This window comes from Bos grunniens, chromosome 2, assembly GCF_055505025.1.
Source record: "Bos grunniens cultivar Pamir isolate PY7600 chromosome 2, Bosgru_T2T1.0, whole genome shotgun sequence".
Classification (NCBI taxonomy): Eukaryota; Metazoa; Chordata; class Mammalia; order Artiodactyla; family Bovidae; genus Bos; species Bos grunniens.
Window position 1 is genome coordinate 11,224,404 of NC_141166.1, and position 8,512 is coordinate 11,232,915.

The following is an 8,512-nucleotide window of genomic DNA, read 5'->3' on the forward strand; positions in this document are numbered from 1 at the left end:
CTATCCTAGAGCTGCATAAAAAGCAGAGTCCAGCTCCTTCCACAGGGCCCTCCCTTCAGCTTGGATCTCATTTCTGCCTCTTCCTGGCTTTACAACCAGGGGGCACTCAGAGCATCTTCCCTGAAGCCCATTCCTCAGATAGATGACTGAGGCAGAGTGATTGGGAGCCAAGTTAAGGCACTGAGTTCTGCCTCTGCAAATGGTAATAGGCAGCAGAGCCTAGAGTTAAGAGCTTGATTGCCAGGGTTCAGCTCCCAGCTCTGCCGCTTGTGGGCTGTGTGACCTGAGGCAAATCCCTTAACCCTTCCGTGCCTCTGCTTCCTCATCTGTAAAGTGGAATGATCATACTACTTAAAGCATAGGGTTGTTGTGAGGATTAAATGAGGCAGTGGGTATAAAGCATTTAGATATAAATCACTGCCACCTCCGAGGCAGCAAAACGAACAGACTTTGGAGTTGCTCCTCTGGTCCAAGCCTCAGTTTTTTTATCTCTAAAATGGTGTTAATAATGCCTGCCTTTCAGGTCATATGTGAATATTAGTCAGGATGAGCCGACCCCTAAGAAGAGTATACTGGAAGCCTCTCTCTCACATCCCCTCCCTGCCTCACCATCAGCCTGTTCAAGCTCTGTTCATCGGTCCCCAGCAGCAAACAGCTGCTCCGTGGCCAGCTCAAAGGCTTAGGAATCTACCCTTGCAGTGGGGTTTGGTTTAGGCTAGGGCCATTCAGGCTCTGGGACCTAGTTCAAGGGCTTTGGGGATCTGGGTACCCAGAGGTGGTCTAGAGGGGGTGGAGGTGGGCTTCAGGTGGGCATGGCCTCTTGACCTCTCTCTGACTCCTCATTCGGTGAGGGAAGGAGCCAGTAGAGGAGGCTGAAAGTAGACCCTCTGAAATGTGGGGGTTCCTACTTCCCTGGTTGCCTGGGCCTAAAGATCAAACTAATTAAGAAGAAATGACAAAGCCTATAGTGGTCCCTTGGGAAATAGTAAGACTCGCTGCTATCCATTATCTTCACAACAGCCCTGCAAAGCAGGCACTATTGAGCCCATTTTGAAGATGAAGAAACTGAGGCTTAGAGAGAGATAAAGTCACCTGGGGGTCACAGAACTATATCTAGGGGCACAGCTGAGATTCAAAGCTGGATCTGTCTGATCCCAAAGGGGCTGCCAGCCAAAGGATAGGAATCCCAAGGTCACCAGCACCTTGGTGACCAACTGGGGCTGGACCAGGGGCCAGATTTAGAATGGGCATGGTGTGGCCCCAGGATGATGACCAGATCCACTCAGGATAAAACTGTTTGATTTACCCTCAGAAACCTGTCTGTGAGCCCACTCACCACCCTCTAGTAGCATTCTTTTTTTCTTGGCCATGTTGGGTCTTAGTTGCAGCACGTGGGATCTTTTGTTGCCACACGGGATACTCTATAGTTGTGGCCAATCTCTAGATGTGGCACATCCCGCAGCATGTGGTATCTCAGTTCCCCGACTAGGGATCAAACCCAGGTCCACTGCATTGCAAGGTGGTTCTTAACCACTGGACCACCAGGAAAGAGCCAGTAGTAGCTGTCGTACTAAAGTTATTTATTCTGTCTACAGACATTTGCACACCTCTTCCATACATAGAGCCATATGCTCGGCCCTGGGGACCCTGGATGAATCAGACTTGGAGATTGCCGGCTAAGTGCTGCTAGTCTGCCAGGAAAGACAGAGGCATGGCTAGAAACCTTACTAGGGCAAGGTGGACTAAGGAGTAAGCACTGAACTGTGGCCCCCAGCTTCCTGGGTTTGAGCCTCAGCTCTCTCTCTTATTACCTTTAGAAATGGGGCAAGTCACCTAACTTTTCCAAGCCTCAGTTTCATGTGTGTAAAATAGAGATGACGATATTTTCTTTTAAGATATCCATGAGGATGAAATAATATCATGAACATGAAATGCTTACATATATAAAGTCTAGCGTATAGAAGGACTTCCCTGATGGCTCAGCTGGTAAAGAATCTGCCTGCGTGTGGGAGACCTGGGTTCGATCCCGAGGTTGGGAAGATCCCCTGGAGAAGGGAATGGCTCCCCACTCCAGTATTCTGACCTGGAGAAATTCATGGATTGTGTAGTCCCTGGGGTCACAAAGAGTCGGACACCAGTGAGTGACTTTCACTTTAGCATATAGAAAAAAGCATCTGATGACTATTAGCTGTCTGTAATTAAGTGGAATGGGGGTGGAGAGGAGAAATCTGTTTTTGTTGGGCAACAGGAATCAGGAGAGGCTTCTTGGAGGTGGGGACATCTGAGTTGGGCTCTGAAGGATGACTTCACCTGGAGAAGTGGGGGAAGACACGCCAGGGATAAGGCCCCAGAGACCAGGAGGATATGACCTGTTTGGGTGTGGCTGGGCAGAGTCAGCTGGGAGGAGTGATTGGAAATGAGGCTGGAAAGGCGGTTTCAAGGGCCTCCAGTGCCTTGCTGCCCGAGTTTGGACTTTAAAGGGCCGGGGACAGAGCAGGCCTTTAAGAGCTGGGAAGGGACATGATTGTGCCTATTTTAGGAAGATGATTCTAACTGTAGTGTGGATGGAGCATGAACCGGAAGGGGAGAGACTGGATGTCGGGGAGCGAATCTGAGCGTGTGCCCCGGAGGTTAAAGTCCCCCAGGGGCTCCCCCAGCAGCCTGCAGATCAGGCCCTGACCTCTTCCTTCCTGACTGCCCCCAGGCCCCTTCCTCTGCGTGGAATGTCTTTCCCCCTCCCTTCGTGGGCTAATTCCTTGTCCTCCCTCTGGTCTCCGTCTAGCCATGCTTCCTCCTGGAAGCCCTCCTGGGCACACCCCAGCCAGGCCTAGATTAGGTCTTCTCCTCTTGGGGACTCGTGACTAAACTCTGGCTGAGCGACCACCTGCTCAGGGACCACCAGGCCCAGCACATAGGGGGCGCTCAACCCTGAGCAGAGGAAAGACGGAATCTGTGAGTGAAGGGACAAGCCCGTTAGGGGGCAGGTGTGAGAGTCAAGTGAAAATGATGGGGCCTGCGGTGCAGTGAGGAGCGAGAAGCATTGACAAGACGCACGACTGATGAGAAGTGAGCACAGGGTGAAAAAGAAAGAGTTGGCGATAACTCAGAGGTTTCTCCCTCTGATAGCCTGCTGCCTTTCACCAAGAGAGGAAACATGGGTGGGGTTAGAAGTAGGGGAGGAGGGGCAGGCCAGGGCGGAAGATGGGCCCCCAGTGCTGGCTGCTCCCCGGAATGCCCTCCCCACTGCTGGGTCCCCATCAATGTCTGTGACTTGGGCGAAACGTTGCCTCCTCAGAGAGGCCACTGTGAGCCCCTCTAGGGAGGGTGGCCCCCCCTGTAGATTACTCTCTACCAGCATACCCGCTCCATGCCCTTCTAGCCCTCCGCAGAGCTGTCATCGGCTATCTACTGATTTGTATTTTGTTTGTAGTGCGTTTTTCTCAATAGATGGGAAGTTCCTCTGTCACCTTGTTGCATGGACCACGTTGCATCTGGCAGGCTTCCTGAAACACGGTAGGTGCTCAAAACAAGATGTTTTTTTTTGGTACGAATAAGTGAAGGAAAGAAGGAAGGCAGGCCTTGAATGCCATGATAAGGAATTTGACTCTTGGCCTCCAAGAAATGGGGAGCCGTGGAAAGTTCTTAAGGGAGGCAGTGTCAGGATTCAGCTTGTGTTTTAGGAAGCTTGCCCTGGGGGCAGTGTGGAAGACGGACTGGGGAGGGAGGGGGACGAACTGAGACAAAGACAGTACCCAGGCCCAGGCTTGGAAGCCCCCATGCCTGTGGGGGCCCTGGAGACCCTCCCCGTCCTTCCCCACCCCCGGCCAGGCCTGTTGTCTCTGAGCCCAGCGGCAGGCGGGTGGTGGGAAGAGCAGGGCTGGCAAAGCTGACACTCACTAATCACGGCCCTCACCCCAGAGCCGCACTGACTGTCTGGTCTCCATGGAGACAAGGCAACCTCCGGCCACTTGTTAATGGCAGCTCAACAAGGCTGCAGCAACGGGGACGGGCCTGACCAGCGTGCCCCAGCCCGGCACCACCTGTCCCAGACTGGTCTGCCGCAGCACACCCCAGGGGCGCCCGAGTTGGGGGACAAGACTGGAGGTCTGGTGGCTGGGAGGCCCCCCGCCCCTCCACGGCCCCACCTCCCTTGGCACTGCCAAGCAGGGAGAGGGCAGAGGCAGCCTTCTGCCCTGGCTGCCTCCTCCGCCAAGCTGCTGGGAAGCTGAGCTCATGCAGGTCACCCAGGCAGGGCCAAAGGGCTGCAGGGGGATGGTGAAGGGAGTATGTGGGGGGGACCGGCCTACATCCCACACAGGAGAGGAACGGACAGGGCGCTTCGCTTGCCCTGACAAACCTCTGCTCTGCTAGCCTGAGGCAGGGACCCGATTGGGAGCCATCTGTCCAGAACCTCTTCTCTGGTTTGCTGTCACTACATCTGAAATCTGAAATGCCACCATTAGCAATTCACTCCTTCAGGAGGCTGTGTGGCATAGCGCACACACACACACACACACACACACACAAACAAAAACAACTCTGGCTTTGCAGTCAGGCAGGCCAGGATGTAAGGCCTGGCTCCGTCTTGCCACCTCTGAGCACTGACCTCCCCATCTGTAAAATGGGATAGTAATTGCACCCCACACAGACTCACATTGAAAGGCGCACACGTCTCCGGGCTTACCCTGATGTAACCTGGAAGGCTGAGCACGATACCTGTGAACCCTCCAACTCCTAGAGGCCTTTCTTCACTCCCACAGCTGAGCTGGGTGTCTCCTCCCTGGCCCCCAGGACTAATACCACAGCATTCACCCCACTCAGGTAACCATGTGTCCCACCTTTGTCCTCCCCACAGATTGTGCTGTTGGGCAGAGTAAGCAGCAGGAGTTTGTCCAGTAAATAAAGGCGGCCGGGCGGGGGGGGGGAGTTGGTGGGGGGCTCCCTCCACCTTTTGTCCTCCTCCCTCCACAGGGGGTGCTCAGCCCCTGGAGCACTGCTTGAGAGTCTCCTTCCCCCTTCCTCCCCCGCCGCTCTCCTTCATACCTTTGTTTGTCCATCTGTCTGTCCACCCAGCCATCCTGCAAAGATGTGGGAGAGGGCCCAGCTGTGACCCCAGCAAGCAGGTGAGGCAGAGGCCAGATTCCTCAGGTCAGATACCTGAGGCCCACCCACAGCTGCCTGGACCTTGCCACAGCTGCCGCCCCCAGCTACTTTTCTCCTCCGTCACTCCCCAGGCAACATTCCAAGCTGAGAGGGCCCTTGGAAATCATCTAGTCCAATGCACTGCAGCCAGATGAAGAAACCAAGGCCCAGAGAGGACTGGGGCTTGCCCAAGAGCCCAGAGAAGCTCTGTTTCTGAGCTGACAATGTACCAATTATGTGGGCCTGTTTGGGAGGTGACTTTTGGCTCTCTTGGCCCTGCTGACAGCTGTGTTCCCAGTGGCAGCTGGAATGCTGGTGGGAGGCCTGTCTGGCCTTTGCACCCTGACTCCCCAGGGCAGAACCAGGTGGCTTTGGGAGGTGGGGGTGGGGGGTGCTCAGGGCTCCGTTGGGAGGGTAAGACGATGGGTGGGAGGGTAAGACGATGGGTGGGAGGGCCTTAGAGGAGCAGCCAGGATACCAGGGAGGGTGTGGGATGTCTGGAAGATAAAGGAGGCAACATCGATTTTAGAGACTAAATCAGAAGCCTTGAGCTGCTGTCCCAGCCCTGCCATATTCAGGGTGCATCATTTGACCTCCCTGAACCTTAGTTTTCTTATCTGGAAAATGCTGCTACCTTTGTAGAATGAAAACGTCCTGTCAACGGTGACAGCAGTACAGAGGGGAGGGATGTTTAACTGCTGGACTGAAAAGCTAAGTGTCTGAAAGGGGAAGGGACTAGCCCGAGGCCAAGGAGTGAAGCCACCTCTCCCTCCCCTGAGTTCTCTGCCCTGCATTGGATACAAGGTTTGGGAGCTGGAAGAAGCATACAGAGCAGACTGTTCACTCACTGAAGGAGGAGGAAACGGGATCAGAGAGGGGGAGCAAGTTCTCCAAGGTCACCCAGTGAGTCTGGGGCCAATGTAGGCCCAGAGCCCGGGCTGGGCACGAAGTCCCCCTGCCCAGCTGCCTTGCCTACTCATCCAGCCCCCTTGGCTTTTGTCTCCCCCAGTGAGTGGGCGCAGAACGGGCCCAGCTTCCTTCCTGCCGCCCTGCCCGCCGTCTGCCACGTTGGCAGCCGCCCGCAGCCTTCTCGCCCCTGCTGCTGTTGCTGCTGCTACGGCATCAGCCGAGACCAGCCCGCCGAGAGAGTTTGCCCAGAACAGCCAGGGCTGCCGGAGCTGGGGCTCGGCTGGCTTACTCTGCCAGACAGGAAGGAGCGAGCCAGCCGGCGGAGGGAGGGAACAAGGGCTGAGCCAGCCTCCAACCTTCCCAGTCCTTCCCCACCCTCACCAGCCAAGAAAGGGAGGCCAGGCGACTGGGGCTGCGGGCCTGGGGCTGCTGTGTCTGTGTGTGAGCTTTTAGCTGGGTCTCTCCGTGGCTGCGTGCATGCTTGTGTGTGCAAGCGGTGGGGGGCATGTGGGGGTGATTGGTGTGAGTCTGTTTGCCTCAGTGTGTGCAGGTGATGCTGTGTGGGGTGAGTTTGTGCTGGTTTGTGAGACACGGGGTGTGGGGGGGTACCACTGCGTTGTTTGTGTAAGCACGAGGAAAGACAACAAGACGACAACTGTCAGTGAAAAGGAATTGGTGTGTGCATAAAAGGCTCAGCATGCGTGTCTGAGTCTGTGTACTCACCTCGTGTCTGGGTGTGTTGGCCCCCTGTGAATTTGTTATTGTGTCCAAGAGGATAACGATGATACTGTGAGTCTGAGCTCCTCTGTGTTTGCCCAGGGGACAGTGTCTGTGTGTGTACACCAGAGGGATGCTTGCAGCTGGGATTTGAGGCAGGTCCCAGGAAGACACTGTGGAACAGAGAAGGCTGGCCCAAATGTCCAGGGCATGGGCACGGAGTGTCTTTCTGTGCCCGGCAGGCTTTGTAAGCGTGGTTATCTCTGGTCACGCAGAGGATGACCGTGTGTGACTGTCGATTGCTGGGCTGTGTGTGCAGAGAAGAGGCGGCCCGGGTGTTGTGTTCCTGGGGTTGCATCCGCAGGGGCCGCAGCAGCCGTGGTGGTGTGGCGGCTGTGTGGTGCAGGGAGACAATACGCTACGGGTTTGCACTTGTTTCTCTGCTCGGCAAGGCCCTGTGTGTGACTGTGTTTATGCGTGTTTGTGAGCACCGCGTGCTGGAAACGGCGTGCTTCGGGGTCTGTGGGAAGCTGAGTGTAGGAAGGGGGGAGCACATGGCTGTGTTTGTACTTGTCTGTGAGCCCGGGGTCAGATGCACTCCATGTGCTACCTCCTGTGTGCACAGGTGGCCGCTGTGTCCAACCGTGTCTTTGTGTGTTTCGGGTCGTCTGAATGTGCACAGGAGGAGGACATGGCGGGGATGGTTTGAGTGCGTGCCTGTGCAGGCCCCTTTAACGTGGCAAGTCGAAGAAATGTCGGCCTTCTTGGCAGCAAATCTGGGCTTGGTTCCACTGGGGGTGTCTGCAGTGAGGGGCTCTTAGAAGGGACGTGCTTGAGCGAGAGAGACAGGAAGGGAAAGGGGGGCTAGCCCCAGCTCGGGGTTTCCAGGAGGGAAAGCCAGACATTGGAACTTGTCAACGCTACCTCCCTCCCCGCCCCCACCTCTCCTCCTGGCGCCTTAAGGCTGCTGGCAGCTGGACAGACAGACAGACAGCGCACACAGAGACTGGCTCACCGGCACAGAGCCCGAATGTGAGCCCCTAAATACACAAGCCTGGAAAGCCTAAGGTCCAGAGAGGGCGAAACACATGGCTCAGGCTTAGAGGAGCACATGTGTTTATAGGTACCACGGGGCAGGGGGTGCTGTTGGCTTCAGGTGCTTCAACCCAGGGGAGAGCCCAGCCTAGAAGCGGGAGGAGGCTGCAGGGCTGGGGCAGCCCCTGAGGAGGGGCCTCTTATTACTCTAATCAGACTCCCAAGGCTCCCGGGCCCCCTCCCTGTTATATTATACAACTGCTGCAGAGTCTCTGAGAATTTTGGTTGCCTCAGAAATCACCAACTGCAGCTCTCTCTTTGTTAGAAGCAGAAGAGTGACCCAGAGAGGGGCAGCAACTGCTCCAGGGTAACACAGCAGAGTTAGAACTGGAACCCAGGGCTGCCGCTCTGCCTAGTATGTCTGCTGTGCGCGCTGGCCCAGGGGCCAGTCCATCCTATCCTAGCCTTCCCGTGACCCACTGAGCTGTTTCTCCCTCCTAGTTCTTCAGGATACGATAATGACCTCTGGCTTTTGCTTTGGTTTTTTTGTCCCAAGTGATGTGTCTGTCTGCTTGTTAGTCCGTCTGTTTATCACAAGGGCGCCAATACCCTCTGGGGCAGCAGAACCTGGAAGAGAAAAGGAGAGTTTGGTTCTGGGCCAAGGGCTACTGGGATGGGGAGATGGAGAAAGAGAAGGAAAGGAACTCAA

General features: G+C 55.6%; 1 protein-coding gene and 1 long non-coding RNA gene across 3 annotated transcripts in view; one reads left to right on the forward strand and one right to left on the reverse strand.

Moving 5' to 3' along the window:
• WASF2 (WASP family member 2) overlaps window positions 1–5,473 on the reverse strand; it is a 92,521-nt gene extending 87,048 nt beyond the window's left edge. For both annotated transcript variants that reach the window (XM_086330786.1, XM_086330795.1), the window contains exon 1: window positions 5,044–5,473. The gene's annotated coding sequence lies outside the window, so the exon portion shown is untranslated. The remainder of the gene's footprint in view (window positions 1–5,043) is intronic.
• On the forward strand, window positions 2,968–3,551 carry LOC147377490 (uncharacterized). Its single transcript, XR_015138622.1, has 2 exons — window positions 2,968–3,066; window positions 3,431–3,551. It is a non-coding gene; the product is annotated as an uncharacterized LOC147377490 (long non-coding RNA).
• Window positions 5,474–8,512: the final 3,039 nt, after the last annotated feature.